This window comes from Natrix helvetica (genome assembly GCF_964273705.1).
Source record: "Natrix helvetica genome assembly, chromosome: 3".
Lineage (NCBI taxonomy): Eukaryota > Metazoa > Chordata > Lepidosauria > Squamata > Natricidae > Natrix > Natrix helvetica.
The window spans coordinates 63,648,841-63,661,567 of NC_138549.1; the positions used below are offsets into that span (position 1 = coordinate 63,648,841).

The 12,727-nt window shown below is 35.2% G+C and overlaps 1 protein-coding gene and 1 long non-coding RNA gene across 2 annotated transcripts in view; one reads left to right on the forward strand and one right to left on the reverse strand.

The window, feature by feature from the left end:
- The window catches only part of TNR (tenascin R), a gene marked incomplete at its 3' end in the record, with an annotated part of 475,297 nt that overhangs the window by 299,489 nt on the left and 163,081 nt on the right, over positions 1 to 12,727 (reverse strand). The gene's annotated exons all lie outside the window — the stretch shown is intronic.
- LOC309390145 overlaps positions 10,691 to 12,727 on the forward strand; it is a 42,770-nt gene continuing 40,733 nt past the window's right edge. The window contains exon 1 of the long non-coding RNA XR_014175073.1: positions 10,691 to 10,773. This is a non-coding gene — a long non-coding RNA (uncharacterized lncRNA). The remainder of the gene's footprint in view (positions 10,774 to 12,727) is intronic.

A 12,727-nucleotide genomic window follows, 5' to 3' on the forward strand; every position in this document is an offset into this window, starting at 1 on the left:
TAATTGAGTCTAGAGTGAGTCAATTAAGTTGAATGATGGCCATTGAGGCGATTTTTTTTAAAAAAGAAGCAGCAGTACTATGCAGATGTAACGATGACAATCTTGGAGTGTAATGAAGATGTACATGTTTCCAAATTAGCAAAAAAACATAATTACAGGTTCCAAAATAACAACAAAAATGTTTGTGGAGTTGTGTAGCTGACATTTATCATATTTTTGTTCTTATATAAATATTCAAGATAGATATTTTGCATTTACAAACAGATGACACTAGAATCACCCTCGATTCATTAACTGAAATAATAGCACATTTTTTCCCCCATGCTAACTCTGTGGGGAGGGTTATAGCTAAAAGGCAGAGCACACACATGTGCAAGAGGCCTTAATTTAAACTTCTATCTTCACAAACATTTGGAAATTGCCTTTGTTTCAAACTTGGAGAATTAAGATCAGTCTTTCATAACATGGAATCTTATTAATGAGTTATACATGCAATCTCCGGGTTAAGAATGTTCAACTTACGAACAACTTGTATTACAAACAGACTGCCATAAAGTTTATTCTATTAAAAATCTGTGTTAAATGCTCATGACACTCATAAAAACTTTGTGTGTCTTCTGCAAGCTTGAGAAAGGAGACCACCATTTTCCATTTTAAATCAGATCATGTTATTGTTAACACCACCCTGTGTATCTGTTCCAGCTTAGCTATACATATGACCAAAAGATAGATTCAGGAACAGATATTGTTTGTAACATGGGGAATATTATTACAATTTTGGAATACTCAGCATAGGGCATGAAGTGTATTTCCCCGGTTCCATCCCTCTCTTTCTTTTATTGTTTTGCCACGACAGTTTTTAGACAGTAATCCATCTGGGTCAGACTCAGGTTTTCTTGTACTCTACAATGCACACTGTAGCACTATATAAACCTCACATGAAAAATGTATATCAGATATGCAGCCCTGTGCTGTTTATTTTTGGAGTTCTAAAAACCGCTTCTATTCATGCTACCGAATGTATCCTCTGTGTTGCCACTGGTGCCAGAGTTTTGTTGGGAAGATGATGTGTGAACCAAAGATATCCTGGCTTGAATGGGCACATTTTATTTAAACATTCCTTCCATTTTTGAGTAACTGTGGTGCTAAAATGCCTTATTTACCCCTTACTATTTGTGATTGCTTTAGAAGTATTAGCAGGTAAGATTCAAAAAGGTAAACTAATATAAGGTATCAAGATTCAAGGAAACGAATATAAATTAAAATATTATGCACACAATGTAGTTCATGTAACCACAAAGTGCAATAAGACAGCTGATGAAAACAATCAGGTTCTGATTGTGCTGAATTTTCTGGATACAAAAATCAGTGCAAAAGAAGTCCAAGAAAATCATAAGTAATTTAACTTGAGAAAAAAAAAGATAACAAAAGATCTAGTGAAATATTTGAGATTGCAAGAGACAGGTAGCAGTAAAAATATATTCAAAATAAATATATTTTGGAGAGAAACTAATAGATCTTGATAGGTGGAAGATATGGAATTCTTATGATTAGGAACAATTGCTTCTATCAGAATAAATACACTACTTAAGATGAACTTTTTATTTTATAATTTCAGCCCCAAACTTTAAAATGCACTTTAAAATTGCGAGAAGAATAAAAAAATGATCTTGTGAGAGAAATTTTAAGGATGACAGAATTTGAAACATTTGTATAGAATCAAGACCATCTACTAAAATGTATATATGAACTATTATTAGAATATTATATAGAAATAAAAATCGCATGATAAATGCAAAAAGGTAAGAAAACATAATATAACAATCACAGGAACAGTGGAAAATCAATAAAATTCACCCAAAGCTATAATTTAAGATAAAATTGATACAAAACAAAGAATAAAATTGTCACTGTAATAACAATTCTATACCATTTTAATGCTTGCAAATATATTGACTGAAAATCTCAAGTCAGGGTACAATGGGAGGGAAGAGTATAATTTGTAGTTTCCTAACAGCCTTTTTATTCATTTTTTAGTTTTCCCCTCTTTTTCCTTTGGACACATGGAGCCACTTTTCTCTCTCTTTTCTACATGATTATTTGCATTTTCTTTTCAATACTAATAAAAATAGAAATGAAGGGGGAAAGGGAAAAAAAGAACACCTTATAAAACCCAAATTAACTGTACTCCTTCAGGGAAAATGTCTTGCATAGTTATCACTTAATTAACTGGCAGGCTAGAAAAATATACTTCTCAGCCCTTTGCATACATTATATCTGTTGGTGAAAGAAAAAGTTTATTTCTATGAATTCAATGCTAAGATTCTGAAACACTTTGCCTTATTGCTATTATTAAAGAACCCTAATGCAAGCTGCTGCCCAGCCCAAGCACAACTATTGTGTAGCAGTCTCCTTTTATATTATACAAGAAGGTCTGCAGAAGGAAAGGTTATATTTGAGTGTAATTGGTTACATGAGTCAGCTGTGGATACAGCTGGAACAGAAATATATTTCTGACCACATTTAATAGTGTACAAAGGTTCTTTAAGAACTGAAAGAAAATCCATACCACCAAACTTCCATAAACTCTCAGGGCTGCAATGTTGGCTGAAGTGAAGAGATTATTTTGTTGTTAGTCGCAAAGTCGTATCTGACCCATCATGACCCCATAGACAACATTCCTCCAGGCCTTCGTCCTCTAACATCCCCCGGAGTCCATTTAAGCTCACATGTACTGCTTCAATGACTCCATCCAACCAACTCATTCTCTGCCCTCAGTCGTTCCCAGCATTGATCTCTTCTCCATGAATCCTTCCTTCTCATTAGGTGGCCAAAGTATTTGAGTTTCATCTTCAGGATCTGGCCTTCTAAAGAGCAGTCAGGGTTCATCTCCTCTAGGACTGACCAGTCTGATCACCTTGCAGCCCAAGGGACTTGCAGGCATCTTCTCCAGCACCATAGTTCAAAAGTCTCAATCCTTTGGCACTCAGCCTTCCTTATGGTCCAACTTTCACAGCCATATATTGCAACTGGGAGATGATAGGCTAACTAAAATACACATATGAATACAAATTTGATTCCAAAAGAGAGGCTGGATTTCTGCTCATCTCAAATATTCAAAGCTTTGACCTCTGACTCTAACCAGTTGTCAATATCTGATTCACAAACTGGTTCATCAAGGGACTTAGCTATAGAAAGTTGTTCGCAAGCTATAATGGTTCTTCATTATTATATCAACATTCCCTATATCAGTAGGAAAGTGTATTTGTGTCTGCAGCTAAATTTGTAAACAATTGAATAGATATTTAGATATTTCAAGCAGATAAAACTTGAAATCCAGACAAGATGGAGATGGTTCTGCATAGAAAAAGGGAAACTAGCAAATAGTCAGTCTAACTGTGCTGAATAGTATTACATTCATCCCAAACATTCAGGTTGGAAGTGTGGGTGTAAAATTTGTTTCAGCCCTGAATCTGGATGTTCTTGGGTATTTCATATTTTATTCAGACTGATCTTTGGTAGATAATCTCCTTTGGCTGATGAGATGAATGGAGGCTGCTTGTTTTATTACTGTGTTTTAATGAAGATTAAATAGGCTTTAAATTTCATTTATTTGTTTGCTTAGTCTTATATATGCCTCTCCAATGGCCATTATCTATTAACAGTTTACACCGCATAAACAATCCCCAGGTTACAAAGCTCATACAAAGCAAAATTAACAGGTAAGACAGATCAAAATACAACATTCAGCAGGCACCAAATCTCCAGGAGAAGTAAAAGCCATTCTCTTAAAGGGTCTTAATGACCTTCCAAAAAGCTAGAAGGTTTAGAGCTGCTCTGATCATTGGGGTACACTGTTGCAAACAGAAGGGCAATGCAATGGAAAATTGGGTTTGTCTGACACTGAAAAGATGGGAGGAAGGAAGGCTTTGGATTCAGTTGTTTAGCCTGATGCACATCCCTGGATGCATGAGATTGGCACCAAAGGTTATTAAATATAAGAATATCATAACATGTTTTCCTTTTCTAGGGTATCTGTGGTGGCACAGTGGTTAGAATGCAATATGGCAGGCTAACTCTACCCACTGCCAGGACTGACTGGTTCAAGGTTGCCTCAACCTTCCATCCTCCTGAGGTCGGTAAAATGAGGACCTGGATTGTTGGGGCCATTATCCTGACTCAGAAGAAACTGAAAAAGATGATATCTCAGCAAGTTGCATTTACTCTGCAGACTTAGTTTCCATGTTATATTTACATATATTCGGGGTTTTCTCTTCAGCATATATATCCTGCAGCCTCAGCCCTGGGATCTATGAAATCAGGCTGTTCTCTCTCTGTTCCTGCAGATCGGTTCTGACGTTGTCCTGAAATCATAGCATTGGACTCAGCATTCTTGTTCCTCAAGGCCTTACAGGCTTGGCAGAGCTGACAGCAGTAACCAATCTTGAGTAGTTAGGTAGAACATATTGTTTTATACTCAAAGCAAAATAAATCATATAAAAACTGAGCTGACTCTGTGGTGTGCATCTTAAGAGGGTGAAAATTATTGCCATATTTTCTAGCTAATGGCCTTTTAAAAAATAGTATTAGCAGATTAAACAAAAGGCATACAGATATTTGACAGGAGCCCTGGTCTTCACATAATGACATGTCAAATCTCTCACACTAGAGAGACCTAGAGATAATGACAGGGTAACTAGCAAAGCAATAAGGAAGTCAGCATGGCACTTGCTCCTTTTCCAGCATCCTGGTGCCCAATTACAGGAAGCAATGCTGGTGGACTCTCATTTGTTCCCAGAGAATGGTGAGGAGTCTGTAATTACAGTGGCACTAAGTGGTGAGGTGCAGAGCCACAGATTGGTAGTTACAGTGTAATTAAACAACAGTGACATACAAGGATAACTTTTGCCTCCTAGTTGAAAGCAATAGTCATCCAAGCTGTGTCTAATTATGCAGAGCATGCTTTTGCACTCTGGTGGAAAGAGAAGAGTATTTGTCTTGGTTCACAGCAGAATTGTGATTTTAGTTTAAAAAAAAAGTTCTACTACTGAGCTAACCACTAGTAGTTTGCTGTTAAACTGCTGCTTATTCCTTCCGGTTATAGAAGGGAATCTGCAAATGGGTTATATATATTTTATTTCTTGAGCTTGTCTTTGGCAAATAATAGAAAAGCACACCTTCAAAGAGTTGTATTGTGTAGTAAGAATAATCTTGAGGAACAAGAGGAAGAGCTGTAACCAGGATAAATGGTCAGTTTTTTAAAAACTCTTGAGTCTGGGACAGTGAAATAAACTGAGTAAGAGAGTGTGTTTTCATTGAGGTTCTGCATGGATATACTACAAGTATCTAAAAGGAAGCAAGGCGATTCCCAAAATAAGTTACCTTTATAATAGGGGAGTCACCTTAAGATTTGCTGAAAATCTAATCTAGTGATGTGGGCAATAATGGGGCAAGGAGTTGCCTCTTCTTCCTTGAGCAGGGTGATCATTTTCATATTGGTATGTTCTGCCACTAATCCTAAAGCCACTATGTAATCGTCATGACTAAGTACCAATAATCCTCCTTGATCATAATTCCATTAAAAGTACATAAAGCCCCACCCTTCAAAATCATGAAAGACACCTTTTATAAATAGAAACTTGAAGAGGAAAATAATATCGTCCTAAAGGGTGTTCAAATTCTGAAGAGAAACCTATATCAAAGGCCAGAAGTTTAGAAATGAAAAGTAACATAGGCCAGTTCTTATTTTTTAATAGGATTTAATTTTCTTCTATATTTTACTTGTTAACTATCCAGAGGTGAGTGGTGTACACATTTAAATAATTGTAATTTGCCTGGTAAATGATAACATTTATATTAAATGATATACCTTTAATACCATTAATCAACAACATCCGCCTATTCCAGATGATTGGGAAAGACTCAATAGGTGGGTAAAAATACCAAGCCCAGTTTAAACATCTGGCTGACTATGTGACCAACCATAATCATAAGCCATAATGATACCAAAGAGACCAACCTGGACTGCAAGAAAGAGCAAATGAAAAATAGAAAAGAGACATGGCAAGGCAATGTATTAAATGGCCAATACATACAAAACTAGCAGGCCAAGCAGATAACAACAAAACCTTGCAATGACTAAGAGCGGGAAAGTTGAAGAAAGACAGAGGGGCTAACTCTGGCTGCACAATGACCAAGCCTTAAGAACAAATATGTATGAAGCCAGAATATAGAAAACCTCAACAGATAGCAAATGCTGTCTTTGCAAAGAAGCTGAAGAAACAGTGGACCACCTAGTTAGCTACTGCAAGAAGATCACAGAGACTGACTACAAATGACAGCATGATTAAGTAGCAGCAACGGTACATTGGAACATCCTCAAGAAAGAATACCATTTGCCTGCAAACAAGAATTGGTGGGATCATAAAATAAAGAAAATAATAGTAGACAATGAAGAAGCTAAAGTGCTCTGGGACTTGAGGATTCACATATGCATCTGCCACACAACAACTGTTGATAAGAAATCAAAAAAAGTCTGCATAGTGAACATGGCAATATCTGGAGACAGCAGAGTAGAACAGAAAAATCACAAAACATAAGGACTAGCAAACAGAAGTGTAACTGTGGCAAAAGAAAGCAAAAATAGTACAATACAGGTAATCCTCAACTTACAACCAAGTTCACTTAGTGACCATGTGAAGTTACAATGGCACCAAAGAAAGTGATTTATGACCATTTTTCACACTTATGACCGTTATAGCATCCCCATGGTCATGCGATTTACGTTCAGATGCTTGATAACTGACTTTATTTATGACGGTTGCAGTGTCCCGGAGTCACGTGATCCCTTTTGTGACCTTCTGATAAGCAAAGTCAATAGGGAAACCAGATTCACTTAACAACTGCAGTTCACTTTACATTTTATTATTATTATTATTATTATTATTATTATTATTATTATTATTATTATTATTATTATTATTATTATTTTATAATAATTTTTATTATTTTTGTCTTTTCATCACATATTACAATCTTTATATCAACAGTTTGTACAATGTTACATCATCATATCTATAGTTCACTTTACAAATGTAGCAAAAAGGTCATAAAATGGGGCAAAACTCACTTAATAGCATACATTTTGGGCACACTTGTGGTCATATGTTGAGTACTACCTGTACTAATAGGTGCTTGAGTGCAGTTCCAAAACATCTGCAGCACCACTTGAATACCATTGATATTAAAAAAAACCACCATCAGTTAATTGCAATTACAATTACATCTTGTGACAATACATTTAATATTATTGAACAACATCTACCTATCCCAGATCCTTGGGAAGGACTCAATAGGTGGACAAAAATGCCAAAACTAGTCTAAACATCTGGCTGATTGTGTGACCAACCATAATGTAAGAGGAAAATATAGCATACAGAAATAAATTATATAATTTTGAAGTGTGAATAAACTTCAAAACTATACAATATGACAAACAAAAGCAAATATTGAAACCAGTAAATTTTGAAAATTATTAGAAGAGAAACATGAGATGTCTTTGGATACAAATAGTTTGATTTCTAATTGGAAATCAAGCCGCACTACTTCAGCAAATGCTGTCTCCTCAAAGATGAAGATTTCTTAGAACAATCAGTAGGACTGGGGGCTAATTATCCCCAGATTTAGATCTGAGTCACAGTAGCTCACAATAGACAAGGCTTCTAAACAATATATTAACATACAGTGGTTAGCTTTGATGTCTGTTTTACATCTCTGGTCTTTTACAGGACCATGAAGCGCAAGCATAGTGAAGGAGACAGGTGTGTCACATAAGTAATACAAGCAACAGGCAAATTTTATTTTTCTGTAAACGAGATGTGATTTATTTCAAATTCAAAGTACAGTAGCTATTCAGATTTTATACTTTTCCAGATAAAAGAAACTTATCTGAAATGTTTTCTGGCTGAAAAACCTCCTAATTTTATTAAATTACTATTCTTTGTTCATTATTAACTCTTCTTGAGCCTCATTATATGTTTTGTAAGAAAATATCAAATGGAACATGGAAATTATAAAAGAATGACTAAGAGATGCTTGAGATTCTCGTCTATGGTTGCAGATATTGAACTTATGATGTGGGTCTATCTGATCAACACGTGACTTGGATATACAAGAGTATCACATCTAGACCAGAAACAATCCTGATATATCATACTATTGGAGAAGCCAATACAATCTAGATTATGAGTCTTACTATCTGCTACACTTTATTTTTAAATATGGATTTAAGATATTTGCTGTCTTTTTTATTAGATAAACATTAAAAACATTGGATGTAGTGCAACATTTCTGGCATAAATGTTTCCATATAGTAATTAGATCCTACAACAATTACATTTTATATCCATTACATAGGTGTGTGCAGTCTGTCAGATTACCTGTCCATTGATCCTTTCTTTTATATAATTACTAATCATACAAATACATACCCAATTCCTACCTATCACAGATTCTTAAATATTTGCTATCTTTATATGAGAGATATTTTACACTATACAATGGAAAGTTTGAATATTTGAATTTGATATTAAGAACTGAGTTTTTTCTCCTTCACATATTGGGAGGGAGGTCTTTTATTTTATTTTCTACTTATTTTTCATTGTACAACTTTTTTTGCATTTAGCTGATAGTTTTCTGTTCTATATTTCTATATTAAAGCAATACTGTAAAAAAATTAAAATGTAGATTGATTCCCTTTCCCAGGGCCGGATTTTCCTATAGGCTAACTAGGCTTCAGCCTAGGGCCTCAAGATCAAGAGGGGTCTTTTATTTTTATTTATTATCCGTGCCACATTTTTAGAAAGGTTAATACCAATTACAACATGTTTCATTTAATATATTGATCTATATCACAGTAATGATGTATTTTATTATCTCTCATGTAATTTACAAACTTAACAATGGGAGGTGAAAGGGCCCCATAAGTGGAATAGCCTAGGGCCTCTTTTCATCTAAATCTGGCCCTGCCCTTTCCCCTCTCTTTCACAACACATAGATACATTAGTAGACACTTCATTGCTCATCATTAACTTCAGTTATTTTTTTTTAGAGTACATTAAAAAAACAGGCACATTATATCCACTTTTTTATTTCCCTCTCTAGTGGGAAGTATTTATTCACCCTACTTTCTGGTTTTCAATTGATGACTAGATTAGAAGAGCTTTCCTCTTCTTTCACAACTGATACATTTTCTGGGTGCCTTTGGAGAAGAATTTAATCAAACCCTTTCTGAAAATCCATTGTCTAGTGGTATTATCCATATGGCTGATTACCCTAAAGAATGAACAGTACCATTGGACACCTGCCTACTCTGAAGCAACTTCCATTGAGGCTTATTCATAAGTAAGTGGATATAGAATTGCTCCATAAAAGGTTTATGAGGCAGGATCTATCTTTAGAATAGCTGCGCTGAAACAATTTCCACCTTAGTAATGCTGTAGTTATCGGCAACAATTTTATGCAACATTTAGCTTAATTTCAAAAGTCTTTGGAAGACATCAGTTGAAATTTCTGGTAAGATATTCCTTCCTTTTCCTGTAGTTTACAATGGACACAGAGTACATTTGTCTTTGTCCTACCAATCTGCCTGCTCTTCTGCACAGAGACTAATCTCAGGGACAGGTTTTGTTAGAAAAGCTGCCATTTTCCCCTGGGCCCCACAACCTTCATATGCAGGAACAGGTTCATCATTACTGTTCCAAGGCAGGCAGAAACAATAATATTCTCCCCTGAAATAGTAATTGGGATGATATATTAGCAACATAATGATTGTTGCACTTAAGAATAAGAATCACAATTTGGAAAGATATCTGATGCACCACCAAGCTCTTTCTTCTAATAGGAAAAGAGGACAGGTATACTGGTGAGACAAAGACAGATATTGATTCATAATACATGATATTCATATTTAAAATGATTATTTCTCTAGCTCTTGAGTTCAGGGGCTAATATAATATTTCCTGAAACTAAATGGTATTCCTAAGAAAAGACACTGAATTCCCATTAAGTTCAATTTTTTTCCAAAACCCAAGGTACTATTAAAGCCAAAGATCAAAATGCCATTTTGATAGAACTGTCATCCTTTGAAATTACAGTATTTATAATACGATTGTACTGTAGGAATGAAAAAAAATGTATTTGGTAACTAGTTAAGTCTATTGTGAATGTTTTCTAAAGGAATATACAATTTTAAATTCCTTTGTTTTATAGCCAGAGTGTTTGCCCTCTGTTTTAGTATTGATTTGTTATTTCATTCAAACAATTTTTTTTCGCTGGATTTGTTAATTTGACCAAAAATTTTTTTAATGTTTGCTACTGCAGCTCATAGCTACACCTCTTTACTGTACATTTGTATCTGTGAGTATCTCTCATTAAACTCGGTGGCTTATTTATAAGGAGAGAAATAGAGCATTACACTTTCATTATCTGATTAGGATTTTAGAATTTTGCAGATGATAACTGATTCTGAATTAGTATTATTATTTAATGTTGTGTTATTTTGCATCTATTAACAACTTTTATGCTATGGTTTTGAAGCCACCTGCTTTATCTAATGTTTGACCTTCTATTATTTTGGATTTTGTCTATACATCTCAGGACTCAAAGTGACCAAATTCTGTTTTTGTCTATAGATTGCTGCTTGGAGAAACTGACCTGTGCATAATATTAACAACTGGTGGGAATAGATTGCATCTGCAACATGTTCTCCCTAGAGTAAGTATAGGCTTTGACACTGTTGATTATTGTATAGAATTAAAAAAAAATGAAACCAGTGATTAAGAAAAGAACAGGTAGGGAGTAATCAGAAGATCTCCTAGTGAATGTTATGTAACATTTATGCAAATGGTAAAATCAGATTATTCAGTTTTTCGTATAGCAGCATCTATTTGAGTATACTTTAATTCCATAAACAGTCTTTTCTGCCTGAGAAAATAATTCTGAATGTTTAGGCACAAGAACAAGTTTTATTTACAAAGCAATAACCACATGGATGCGCCAATAAATTAAGATGAGAATATTCTAAGGAGGAGAGAGAAACCCGCCTGCTTACTTCTAATTATTCCCTGGATAACACCTTTTTTTAAAAAAGGAAAATAAACTTTCAGCTCCTCTTAGGGCATTTTTATTGCCAGTTAGCATAATGACACCCACACTCGCATACACAACTACTGTCTTACCTATTCATTCTAAAATTCAGCAGGATGTATGAAAGATGTTGCTTTTTGTGATTATATGTGTGAGTGTGTGTGTGTGTGTGTGTGTGCATGCTATATATGGTAGTATATATATTGCAGAATTTGCTTCTGTTATTTTTAGTTATCAGAACAATTCAATATTTTTGGGAGGATTTGAATTCCTGAGTTCCAGTTCTGGCAATCTGGTCAAGTCTAAGACCATTCTAGCAGGGTAGCTAGTACACGAACAATATGTTAATCTTTTGCCAAAGCTTAGCTCCAGAAACAGGCCCCCCAAACTGGCTTATCTACCAAGGGCTTTAATAAATCATTAGATTAAACCTCATATTGCAAAGACTAGTTTGATGCCTTCACATCTATTCAGCCATGACTCTGTGATGGAAGAGAAGCAAGGTTATACTAAATAAATAAACTAAATCCTAAATAAACAAGCAGAATGGCCTTTTATAAGTTTCCTAGAGACATTTGACTGATGTCTCTTAGGAAAAGAATACTAGCTTAGATGGATTCTTTGCTCTGATCTGGTAGGGCTAGTTCTTGAATAACATGCTAAAGGTCATACAAGAAAGCAGTAAGTGACAAGGCAATTTGTCTTTAAAGCACAGCAAGATCCTGTTATTTTTGCTTCAAAAAACCAGCACACAGTTACTTTTGGATGGGATACTAGAACCTAAATCTTTAACATTTTAAAACCATCCTTAGCCTAGCAAACAACTGACTAGCTTTTAATTTGTAAATAACCTGTCATGAAGAGGGAAAACAACCCAAACTCTTCATTTCATGCTGTCTTGTTGCCCTCTAACCTTCCTTATATTTTTCAAAATTCTGTGTTCTTGGGTCTGTTAAGATATCATCCTGAATTTTGTGTTGTAGGTGAGCCCAAGGAACCACAAACAGCAATAAATAAAGAAATAAACATACACAACCTCGTTTCTATGCCGTGGCTTCCCTTCAACAGGTTCAACCTGGTGGCAGACATTCACTTAATAAGAGGAGAGAGATGAGGCTTTGCTGTGCCTGGCTAGCATTAGCTTTAATTTGTCTTACTAGAGCTACAGGGCAAGACACAATGCTCTTCAGTGGTAGTCAGCGAGGGAGCCATAGGTAGCTAAACAAGAGAGGGCCAGATGTTTGATGCAGATAGCACATCAGTGTTTATCTGGGTGACTACCAGCAGCAATGGCAAAACTCCATTTTGACTTATTTATTTATATCCTACTTTTATTATTTTGGGAAATAACTCAACGGGGCAAACATATTGTTTTTTTTAGTTTTTCTCTTTTCTGTTGTTTTTAAGGCAGTTTCAATGTGGCAAGAGCCCCTTTTTGCCTATTTGTCCCTGTTCTGAGGCTGCCATTTGCAATCATCCTCATTTGTTAGAAATGGTGCTGACAGTTGTTGGGAAAAGCTTGCCTTCTATGCTCCTTAGTTCTATTTCTGGTGAACATTTGGTCCAGTTCCAATGGCAGTTT